Here is a 12,904-nt window from a genome sequence, read left to right as displayed (position 1 = left end):
CTGGGCCAGCTAGACCCTCTCTCACGGCCTCTCGTCCTTGGGGAAACAAAGACACTTCGGTTGCTCTAAGTAGATCCCCTCCCATCCTGTCCCCACCAAGTCTGGCACAAGCCATCTCTCCCACAACTCCCCTGAGCCATCAGATTCGGTGACCAGAAGTCAGTAAACACCTCTGCTGCTGCTGCTGCTAAGTTACTTCAGTCGTGTCCGACTCTGTGCGACCCCATAGACAGCAGCCCACCAGGCTCCGCTGAGCTCAGACTCCAGCCACTCCCCTTCCTGTCTCTCTCTCTTTCTCTCTGCTTCTCTTCCTCCCCCATGCAGCCCAGACACAGGGTGCATTGCAGTCAACCACTCTCTTGCCAGCGCGCCAGACTCCTCACCCTCCTTCCTTCTGCACATCCACCTGGTAGTCCCCCAGCTTCGGATCCTTCCAGCACCCCCGCCCCCACCGACCATCTGTCTTCTCTACTCCTCCACCCGGGCTGCCAAAATGGCTGCAGGAAAACCGGCGTCAAGTGCACCAGGGCCCCTGCTCATGTGTCTCCTCCAGCCTCGGAAATGTATCCTCTGCTCCTGAAACTGAAGAGCTCTTTCCCTTCCTCCTCCATGGCTATTTCACACCTCCTCCCTTTCCTCAAGTGCCCTGCCCTCTTCCAGCAAACAATCCTTTTTTTTTTTTAAGTAATTTTTAAAAATTTTATTAAAAAAATTTTTTTTTATTTGCTTGACTGTGCTGGGTCTTCACAGCTCCGCAGGCTTTTCTGCAGCTGCAGAGAGCGGGGCCTGCTCTCTGGTTGCAGCGCGTGGTCTTCTCATGGTAGTGGTTTCACTTGTGGAGCCCAGGCTCTAGGGTGCTCAGGCTTCGGTAGTTGTGGCTCCCGGGCTTAGTTGCTCCGATGCTGCTGCTGCTGCTAAGTCACTCAGTCGTGTCCGACTCTGTGCGACCCCAGAGACGACAGCCCACCAGGCTCCACTGTCCCTGGTATTCTCCAGGCAAGGACACTGGAGTGGGTTGCCATTTCTTTCTCCAATGCATGAAAATGAAAAGTGAAAGTGAAGTCGCTCAGTCGTGTCCAACTCTTAGTGACCCCATGGACTGCAGCCTACCAGGCTCCTCCATCCATGAAATTTTCCAGGCAAGAGTACTGGAATGGGATGCCATTGCAGCCTGCGGGAACTTCCCAGATCAGGGATCCAACTCTTTTCTCCTGCATTGGCAGGCAGAGTCCTTACCGCTTAGCCACCAGGGAAGCCCCATGGCAAACAGTCTTGTTAGAAAGAAGTGGTTAAGAAGCTGAGTGCTGGTGGCCTGGGGGTAGGGAGAAAACTGCAAAGGAATTGTGAATGCTTTTCGCAGATTTGTCTGTGTACTTGTATTTGCAAAATGGTTCTGAAACTATTTTTGATATGTTATTGGGCAAATTAATAAATGTGTTGATGCTTTAAGAGCCAGAGTGTTTACTCTGGAAGAAGAAACATACAAATTGTTAATGGAAGGAAACAGATTAAAAAAAAAAAAAAAACTTGTGGAAATGGATTGGAATTGGAGATATCAGTGTGCATTCATGATTTCTAAAATACGTATGGGTATGTATATTCATATGTATATATATTCAGCTGTGTCTGCTAGGAAGGAGGGTCTAAAACCAAACACACCTCATTAGCAATAAGCATATTTTGCACTGAGATTTGTTCTTCCATGCCATTTCGCACTTAAAGGAATCAGGGATCATTAGAGAAATGGCTGATTCCAGGGGCTAGTACATCACAAATACGAGATGAGCAGCCTGGAACATTTTGTTATGCCAAAACGTAAGAAAGCACTTAAAAAATTAGTAATATTAGGAAGCATTTCACAAGAGAAAGGAGGCAGCTTGAAGAGGCTGCCACCAGCCAAATCTGGGATATTAAATGGTGGTAGTGGTGTTCAGTCGCTCAGTCGTGTCCAACTCTGCAATCCCATGGACTGCAGCTTGCCAGGTTTCCCTGTCCTTCACTATCTCCCAGAGTTTGCTCAGATTCATGGTCATTGAATCAGTGATGCTATCTAACCATCTCATCCTCTGCTGCCCTCTTCTCCTTTTGCCCCCAATCTTTCCCAACATCACGTTTTTTTCCAATGAGTCTAAAGTATTGGAGCTTCAACTTCAGCATCAGTCCTTCCAGTGAATATTCAAGACTGATTTCCTTTAGGATTGACTAGCTGGATCTCCTTGCAGTCCAAGGGACTCTCAAGAGTCTTCTCCAGCCCCACAATTTGAAAACATCAATTCTTTGGCACTTAAACTTCTTTATGGTCCAACTCTCCATACATAGCTTTGACTATAAGGACCTTTGTTGGCAAAATGATATCTTTGTTTTTTAATATGCTGTCTAGGTTTGTCATAGCTTTTCTTCCAAGGAACAAGAGTCTTAATTTAATGGCTGCATTCACTGTCTGCAGTGATTTTGGAGCCCAAGAAAAGAAACTCTGTCACTGTTTCCACTTTTTTCCCCATCTATTTGCCATGAAGTAATGGGACCAGATGCCATGATCTTAGGTTTTTTGAATGTTGAGTTTTAAGCCAGCTTTTCCACTCTCCTCTTTCACCCTCATCAAGAGGATCTTTAGTTCCTCTTCACTTTCTTCCATTAGAGTGGTGTCATCTGCATATCTGAGGTTGTTAATATTTCTCCCAGCAATCTTGATTCTAGCTTAAGATTCACCCAGCCTGGCATTTCACTTGATGTGCTCTGCATATAAGTTAAATAAATAGGGTGACAATGTACTACCTTGGCATACTCCTTTTGAAATTTTGAACCAGTCCAAAGGTTCTAACTTGCTTCTTGACCTGCATTCAGGTTTCTCAGGAGGCAGGTAGGGTGGTCTGGTATTCCCATCTCTTTAAGAATTTTCCACATTTTGTTGTATGGGATATTAGGTACCAAAATGATTAAGGACATTTATAAATAATAAACCCATTAGAAAAATCAGGAATCATTTACTTCATATTAATGAAAAAGGGAGAGAGAGAGAGAGAAGAGAAAGAAAGTATTGGGTTGCCAAAAAGTTTATTCAAGTTTTTCCATATCTTACGGGAAAACCTGAACGACCTTTTTGACCAACCCAACAGAATGAATGCTGAGAGTCAACCAGTGAGGGCAGATGGAGTGCTGGAGATGGGACCAACATTTCACAACCAGAATAGTAAAATGGATCAGGCAAGAATCATCAATGGAGGCTAAATTTAGAAGGAAACATGAGGAGCAGGATACATGCATGGGTTCAAAGTGTCTCCACTGTTAAATCTGGTCTCCCATCCAAACTTTGGCAGAGCAGCCAAGATGAGCACATTACAAGGCTGTCTGATCATGTTGATCCCCTCGCAGGGGCCCATCTCTGACGTGGCCCTTCTGCCCCCTCAACCTCCCTGTGAGTCTCTAGGAACATTAACCACCCCTCCCAGATCCCTGCATACCACCCCGTCACCTCATTACTTAGCAAACACCTGTCACCTTTCAAGACCACGTCAAGTAGTAACTTAGCCTGAGAAGCTGTTTTGATGCTGTTTGCAGGCAGAACTTGACAGTCCTTCTTCACCTCCTGGAGACTCTGACCTCTGCACTTGAAATACTTCACTGTACCAATTTGTTTACTCAGCTGCCTTTCCCAACTACAGTGATTTCAACCACAGCCCACAGGGGAAAAACAAATTTCAAGCATCTCGTCCTCTGTTGTCCCCTTTTCCTCCCACCTTCCAATGAATATTCAGGACTGATTTCCTTTAGGATGGACTGGTTTGGATCGCCTTGTTGTCCAAGGGACTCTCAAGAGTCTTCTCCAGCACCACAGTTCAAAAGCATCAATTATTTGTTGGTCAGCTAACGCAGCCAAAAATAAATAGGTAAATAAAAAAATTTTTTTAAGAAAAAGAAAGACATCCAGGGACAGAGGTTCTTTCACTGGGTGTTTTTGGATCTGGTGGTTTGCCTGGATTTGCTATAGTCATACAACTATAGGGCAGAGTTAACTTGAGAACAAAGTTGGCATCAAAGGTGACGGTTGGAAGACGGTAAGGCCTGGATCTTTGATGGTGCCAGTGAGCTGCTAAATAAATTAAGCACTCCTGGAGCTGCCTGACATCTAGACTGATTGTATGAAGTAACTTGAGTCAACCAAGAGATGTATAGAGACAACTTCACCAAAAGAACTCATAGAGAATATAAAAACCATTTTATTTTATTCCAGTCTTGGGACTTTAAAAAATGTGAATGCCTTTTATTATAAAATGGAACGAAAATATTATAAACCTAGCAATATGTTTTTGGCCAAACAGCTTGTAGAATCTTAGTCCCCCGACCAAGGACTGAACCTGTGCCCCCAGGAGTTAGATTGCTAACTACTGGACCGTCAGGGAATTCCCAAACCTAGCACTATGTAAATATATTTATAACAGTAGTTGAGAGAGAAGGAGGAGTAAAGGTGAAAAGTATTGTGATGATGCTGATTTCATAAGAAGAAACGTAAAGTTGATAAATCAAGTGGTAAGTATATTTAAAGATATAAATATGAACTCTATTGGTACTTTGTGTGAAAACTGTGAAATACAAGAATACAGTTGTGTGGGACCTGGAAGTAAGGAAGATGATGAAGATGGGGAAGGGAAAACAATGAATATAAATTTATTTCATATGCATACAACAGAACCTTTCAAATATACCTGCTGCTGCTGCTAAGTCGCTTCAGTCGTGTCTGACTCTGTGAGACCCCATAGACGGCAGCCCACCAGGCTCCCCCATCCCTGGGATTCTCCAGGCAAGAACACTGGAGTGGGTTGCCATTTCCTTCTCCAATGCATGAAAGTGAAAAGTGAAAGTGAAGTCGCTCAGTCATGTCCAACTCTTAGCGACCCCATGGACTGCAGCCTACCAGGCTTCTCTGTCCATGGGATTTTCCAGGCAAGAGTACTGGAGTGGTGTGCCATTGCCTTCTCTGTCAAATATACCTATGCACACTCAAAAAGAAATAGTTCATATAGTAAAAGTTTATTTTGAAGCTATCCACAAAAATCTATTTTTAAAGTTGTAAACACTTTTTTAATATTGAAAAAAATTATAAAACAATAATATAACCATGACCAAAAGTATTTGTCATATCAAGAAATGTAAATTGACTTAATTTGTCTATTAAAAGAAAATTTCAATCCGTGAATTTGATCTGCCATTCAGCTATCAAAAAGTTCTCTCAAGCAAATCTTTTGTCAACAAAGAGTCAAAACCAAAATTTCTAACTACTGAAGGACATATTAGAATATGTGAGCTAAAGCAGTGTTTGAAAGGAAATTCACACTTATATTCTTACGGTAATGAACACTAAAGGGCAACAGTGAATGAAGTAAGGGTAATGAAGAATAGTAGGCAGAATTCTAAAGGTCGCCATGATGCTTCCCTGGCAGTTCAGTTGTTAAGACTCTGTGCTTCCATTCCAGGCAGCACAGGTTTGATCCCTGGTAGAAGGAACCAAGGTCCCACATGCCATGTGGCCCAAAGTAAAAGTCTCCCCCAAGGTCCCCATCTTTTGCTTATTTAATCAAACACAAATCTAGGTACTGCTATAAAAGGGTTTTGCAGATGGAATTAAGGTTATTAATCAGCTGACATTAAAATAGGGAGATTATTCTGGATTATCCAGGTAGGTCAAGTATAGTCACATGAAATCTTAAATTAGAAGAGGAAAACAGAAGACTTCATCAGAGAGGTAGGGTAGAATAAGAGGCAGAAGAGATTAGTAGACAGAAAGTAGAAGTGTTAGTCACTCAGGTTTCTGACTCTTTGCAACCCCATCAACTGCAGCCCCACAGGCTCCTCTGTCCTTGGAATTCTCCAGGTAAGAATACTGGAGTGGGTTGCCATTCCCTTCTCCAGGGAATTGTCCAGACTCAGGGATGGAACCCAAGTCTCCTGCACTGCAGGCAAATTCTTTACCATCTGACCCACGAGGGAAGCCCTAGTAGACAGGAGACCAGAGATTTCTGAAGGATGAGAAAGATTGGATCCATCATTGCCAGTTTATGAAGATGAAGTCAGGGAATGTTAGCAGTCTCCAGAAGCTGAGACAAACCCTTGGCCAACAGCGAACAAGGAAATGTGAACCTCAGTCCTATGACCATGTGGAACTGAATTTGAATTCTGCCAACAACCTGAATGAGCCTGGAAGTAACTTCTCCCCGAGAGCTTCTAGATAAGGACCCGGTGGGTCAATGACTTGATTTCAACCTGTGGGACCCGGAGCTGATATCCGCCACTCCTACTGGACTTCTAAGCTGCAGAACTGCCAGATAGTAAGCTGTTGTTGTTTTAAGCCACCAAATCTGTGGCAGTTCGTTATGGTAGCAATAGATAATGAATACAGCATCTAACTGAAGGAATTAGAACAACTTAATTCAGTCAGCTATCCCACGTCCAAGATCAGGAGCAGAAGCCAGGAGGACCCCATGCCTGAGGGGCGGCGGCCAAGAGGAGCTACCCCGGATCCGAGGTCAGGGGCGGTGGCCGAGAGTGCCAGGCTGCAACAGCGCAGGAGCAGCCAAGAGGAGCTTCCCCACATCCGAGGTCAGGGGCTGCGGCCGGGAGGAGCAACCCCACGTCCAAGGAGTAGGTGGCTGTGCGGGCACAGAAGGGCCTAGAGGAGCTACTCCACGTTCAAAGTCAGAGGGGCGGCAGTGAGGAGATACCCCTCATCCAAGGTAGGGAGCAGCGGCTGCGCTTTGCTGGAGCAGCTGTGAAGAAATACCCCACGTCCAAGGTAAGAGAAACCCAAGTAAGACTGTAGGTGTTGCAAGAGGGCATCAGAGGGCAGACACACTGAAACCATAATCACAGAAAACTAGTCAATCTGATCACATGGGCCACAGCTTTGTCTAACTCAACGAAACTAAGCCATGCCCTGTGGGGCCACCCAAGATGGACAGGTCATGGTGGAGAGGTCTGACAGAATGTGGTCCACTGGAGAAGGGAATGGCAAACCACTTCAGTATTCTTGCCTTGAGAACCCCATGAACAGTATGAAAAGGCAAAATGATAGGACACTGAATACGGAATGAAGCAGGGCAAAGGCTAATAGAGTTTTGCCGAGAGAATGCACTGGTCATAGCAAACACCCTCTTCCAATAACACAAGACTCTACACATGAACGTCACCAGATGGTCAACACCGAAATCAGATTGATTATATTCTTTGCAGCCATAGATGAAGAAGCTCTATACAGTCAGCAAAAACAAGACCAGGAGCTGACTGTGGCTCAGATCATGAACTCCTTATTGCCAAATTCATACTTAAATGGAAGAAAGTAGGGAAAACCACTAGACCATTCAGGTATGACCTAAATCAAATCCCTTATGATTATACAGTGGAAGTGATAAATAGATATAAGGGGCTAGATCTGATAGATAGAGTGCCTGATGAACTATGGACAGAGGTTCGTGACATTGTACAGGAGACAGGGATCAAGACCATCCCCATGGAAAAGAAATGCAAAAAAGCAATTGGCTGTCTGAGGAGGCCTTACAAATAGCTGTGAAAAGCAGAGAAGCGAAAAGCAAAGGAGAAAAGGAAAGATATCAGCATCTGAATGCAGAGTTCCAAAGAATAGCAAGGAGAGATAAGAAAGCCTTCCTCAGTGATCAATGCAAAGAAATAGAGGAAAACAACAGAATGGGGAAGACTAGAGATCTCTTCAAGAAAATTAGAGACATCAAGGGAACATTTCATGCAAAGATGGGCTCGATAAAGGACAGAAATGGTATGGACCTAACAGAAGCAGAAGATATGAAGAAGAGATGGCAAGAATACACAGAAGAACTGTACAAAAAAGATTTTCACGACCCAGATAATCACGATGGTGTGATCACTCATCTAGAGCCAGACATCCTGGAATGTGAAGTCAAGTGGGCCTTAGAAAGCATCACTATGAACGAAGCTAGTGGAGGTGATGGAATTCCAGTTGAGCTATTTCAAATCCTGAAAGATGATGCACTCAATATGCCAGCAAATTTGGAAAACTCAGCAGTGGCCACAGGACTGGAAAAGGTCAGTTTCCATTCCAATCCCAAAGAAAGGCAATGCCAAAGAATGCTCAAACTACCACACAATTGCACTCATCTCACATGCTAGTAAAGTAATGCTCAAAATTCTCCAAGCCAGGCTTCAGCAATATGTGAACCGTGAACTTCCAGATGTTCAAGCCGGATTTAGAAAAGGCAGAGGAACCAGAGATCAAATTGCCAACATCCACTGGATCATCGAAAAAGCAAGAGGGTTCCAGAAAAACATCTATTTCTGCTTGATTGACTATGCCAAAGCCCTTGACTGTGTGGATCACAATAAACTGTGGAGAATTCTTCAAGAGATGGGAATACCAGACCACCTGACCTGCCTCTTGAGAAACCTATATGCAGGTCAGGCAGCAACAGTTAGAACTGGACATGGAACAACAGACTGATTCCAAATAGGAAAAGGAGTACATCAAGGCTGTATATTGTCACCCTGCTTATTTAACTTCTATGCAGAGTACATCATGAGAAACGCTGGGCTGGATGAAGCACAAGCCGGAATCAAGATTGCCGGGAGAAATATCAATAACCTCAGATATGCAGATACCACCACCCTTATGGCAGAAAGTGAAGAGGAACTAAAGAGCCTCTTGATGAGAGTGAAAGAGGAGAGTGAAAAAACTGGCTTAAAGCTCAACATTCAGAAAACGAAGATCATGGCATCTGGTCCCATCACTTCATGGGAAATAGATGGGAAACAGGGGAAACAGTGTCAGACTTTATTTTTTAGGCTCCAAAATCACTGCAGATGGTGAGTTCAGCCATGAAATTAAAAGACGCTTACTCCTTGGAAGAAAAGTTATGACCAACCTAGACAGCATATTGAAAAGCAGACACATTACTTTGCCAACAAAGGTCCGTCTAGTCAAGGCTATGGTTTTTCCAGTGGTCATGTATGGATGTGAGAGTTGGACTGTGAAGAAAGCTGAGCGCCAAAGAATTGATGCTTTTGAACTGTGGTGTTGGAGAAGACTCTTTCGAGTCCCTTGGACTGCAAGGAGATCCAACCAGTCCATTCTGAAGGAGATCAGCCCTGGGATTTCTTTGGAAAGAATGATGCTAAAGCTGAAACTCCAGTACTTTGGCCACCTCATGTAAACAGTTGACTCATTGGAAAAGACTCTGATGCTGGGAGGGATTGGGGGCAGGAGGAAAAGGGGACAATAGAGGATGAGATGGCTGGATGGCATCACCGACTCGATGGACGTGAGTTTGAGTGAACTCCGAGAGTTGGTGATGGACAGGGAGGCCTGGCATGCTGCGATTCATGGGGTCACAAAGAGTCGGACACGACTGAGCGACTGAACTGAGCTGAACTGAACTGAAGTCAAAGAAGGCAGATGGAAGGAATTACTGCAGTTAGTAATAGACATAATTGATTGGGAGACCAACAGAAAGCAGTCCATATGTCTGAGAGCTGGTTGAACTGTAACGAACCCTCATAACCTGGCAGGGAGTTCAATGTGTTTCCTCAGTTTCATGAGCCTTTACTGCACCAGTGGCCACGGACAGGCAAAACAGTAAAGGACAAAATGCGTATTCTTAAACCAGAAAAGCCTTTATAAAACAGGCAAGCTTAGCTCTAAAAATAGCCATATTGGTAATCGCTAAAGTAAGCCCAACTAGTAGGTAGGCTGCAGAAATATTTTTTCTCTCTTTGCCGTAAGAAGAATTTAAGCGCCACTCACTCTGCTATATGGTCTTCTGTCTTTCTGAGCTGTGAGTATGGGCTCTGATTCTAGCAAGTCGATTTAACTCTCTTCTCTCTAGCTTTTCTGTCTCCTGTATTAAAACTTTTGTTTTTGGACTTCCCTGGTGATCCAGTGGCTGAGAGTCACACTCCCAATGCAGGGGGCCCAGCTTCAATCCCTAGTCGAGGAACTAGGTCCCATATGCCACAGCTGAGACCTGGAGCAGCCAAATAAACAAACATTAAAAAAAAAATATTTTTTTAACTTATCTGCCAGTCTCAAGAGCTTTCATTTGCCCTCACTGAGATTTTCCAAGAGTATACTGATCATTTGGAAGAAAAAAAGGGCAATGAAAGAGTTAAAATGTTGGAAAACCTAATCAGGAAAAAAAAAAAAAAGAGAGTGCACATAAAGGCACCAAAGAAACAATGATTCCAATGGGAAATAACCACAGACTCACCATATACTAAGAAGAAATCACTGACTCGACGGACATGGGTTTGGGTGGACTCTGGGAATTGGTGATGGACAGGGAGGCCTGGTGTGCTGCAGTTCATGGGGTGGCAAAGAGTCGGACACGACTGAGCGACTGAACTGAACTGAGGAAGAAATCATACACAAATGGACTTATGTGTGAAATGAAACAGACTCTCTGACATAGAGAAGAGACTTGTGGTTGCTGGGGGGTGAGGGAGAGTAAGGAAGGGTTGGACTGGGACTTAGGGAACAACAGATGCAAAACATGACATTTCGGCTGGATAAGCAAGATCCTAGTGTATAGCACGGGGAACTTTATTCAATATCCTATAATAAACCATAATGGAAAAGAATATGAAAAAGAAGGTATAGGAACTGAAAAAAGAATCATAAAAGGCTACTTTGCTTAGCTCTATGTGATTGAATTTGAAAACATGGATGAAATAATTTTCTAGACAATACAAATTATCAAAAGAGATGGAAAATTAGAACAAAGTACTTTAAAAGACATAAGGAATGTTGTCAGAAAGCACCCCCCCTGAAAAAAAAGAGCACCAAGTCCAGATAGTTTCATAGGGTAACTCTACCAAAACTTTGAGAATAGTTATTTTAAATGTTGTAGAGGATTAAAGAAGAATGTGTGCTGTGTGTGCTTAGTCGTTCAGTTGTGTTCAACTCTTTTTTGACCCCATGGACTGTAGCCCATCAGGCTCTTCTCTCTGTGGGGATTCTCCAGGCAAGAATACCGGAGTGGGTTGCCATGCCCTCCCCCAGGGGATCATCCCAACCCAGGGATCGAATCCAGGTCTGCCTGAACTGCAGGCAGATTCTTTACTGACTGAGCCACAAGGGAAGCCCTAAAAAAGAACACCTTCTTTTAAAAAAAAACACAAAACTATATTGTATAACATTGTTGCCAAATGACAATACCAGCACACACAAAGAAAATTACAGACCAACCACACTTGTATCAATTGCATCAAATTCTAAAATCCCAAATAAAATATTATCAAATTGAATCTAAGAGAATTTAAAAGAATAACACACCTTAGACTAGGCCAGGATTTCTCAACAGCTGCACTGTTGCTGTGTCCAGATATTGCCAAATATCCCCCAGGGGACAAAATCACTCCTTGTTGAGAATCACTGGTCCCCGCCAACCACTGGGTCAGCAGGTGGCAGGTGACCCACTTCTGCCCAGTGATTTATGAGCAGTCTACCAGGGGAAGAATCTGGAAAAGTTTGCTTTCTCCAAAAAGAGAGGCATAGAAAAAGACCCGCCCCCCCCAACCTTGTCTTTCTCTGACTATGTTAGTGCTGGAGAGAGAGCAAGACCAGCTTAGGGAGAGGATGGTTCCTCTTTGAAGGGGGACGAGCAGGGCTGGAAAGCCAGCCTGCAGGTGAGGGTGGTCTTGGGAAAGAAGCAGGATGGCATCTCTGCTGTCCCGTCCACCCCTCTCATAAGCCCAGGACTCGTCTTCTGCCAAAGTCCTACAGACTCAGAGATCTTCACCAGCGCAGAATACTGGAACTCCTCAGCCTCCTGATTCTGTCAGATGGGGGAACTCAAGCTTGGGGAGGGGCGTGAACCCAAGGTCATAAAGCAAATGTTATTAGTAAGTTCAGCACTTCTGGGTTTCTGACTCCTAGCCAAGTGGGCTTCCCATTTACTATCTGTTCCCCATTGAAAAGCCAGCAGAGAGAATTCCCTGGTGATCCGGTGGGAAGGAAACTGACACACTCACTGTCTAGTAAGTTCCAGAGGTTTCCACTGGACTATTCCAACGAATACTTCCTGAGTACCTGTTTGCCTGGCACTGAGAATGGGGCAGTGAGCAAAAAAGACAAAATCCCTGCCCTCCTAGAATAGCTCATATTTTAGTCTTTTGTGGGAAGGGACAAGCTTTAAAATTAATTATATAATTCTTTAGAAGGTGATAAAGGCTAGAGAGAAAAATAAAGAAGAGAGAGGGAATAGGGAAGTGCCAGGTAGCTTTTGAAATTTATCCCAGTGAGCCAGTGAAGGAGGGTTTATTCACCCCAACTTCAGCACAAAGTGTTTAAATGACTCACCCAAGATTGTCAACTAGCTAAGTGGAAGAATCAGATTTGGAAAATGGGAAAAATGTACAGGAGTTCTGATCTCTCTCAAACTGCCTTCCACCCCAGGAGTCTTTTATCCGGCAAATCCCCAAATCTTTCTCTGGGTTTCATTATTACTACAGATCTTTCAGCAGCTTTTGAGATTACTCACTTCCTTTCTCTTCCAAACCTTTGACTTCAGTGACTCTTTTCTGTTCTAGCTCTGTTCCTTTCCAGTTATCTCTCCCTCTTTTCACTTTTTCCTTTCACCACCTGAATACAGGTCACCAAAAATGGTCACCATATTGAACTGTATTGGGAACACCATTTATTTACTTATTTTATTTATTTATTTGTCTTACTTTTTGGCTGCACCCTCCGGCATATGGGATCTTGGTTCCCCGGCCAGGGATTGAACCTTGCACCCCTTGCTTTGGAAGTGTGGGGTCTTAACCACTGAACCCCTGGGTGAGTCCAACACCACTCGTTTAAATCCTAGTCCTTGAGAATAGCACTCTTTGGAGTTGCGCAGTGCACAGCTTGGGGAGCTATATACGGCAG

This window comes from Bos taurus, chromosome 15, assembly GCF_002263795.3.
Source record: "Bos taurus isolate L1 Dominette 01449 registration number 42190680 breed Hereford chromosome 15, ARS-UCD2.0, whole genome shotgun sequence".
In the NCBI taxonomy this organism is placed as follows: Eukaryota; Metazoa; Chordata; class Mammalia; order Artiodactyla; family Bovidae; genus Bos; species Bos taurus.
The sequence above is the reverse complement of the archived record's forward strand: the minus strand, read 5'-3'. Positions refer to the sequence as shown.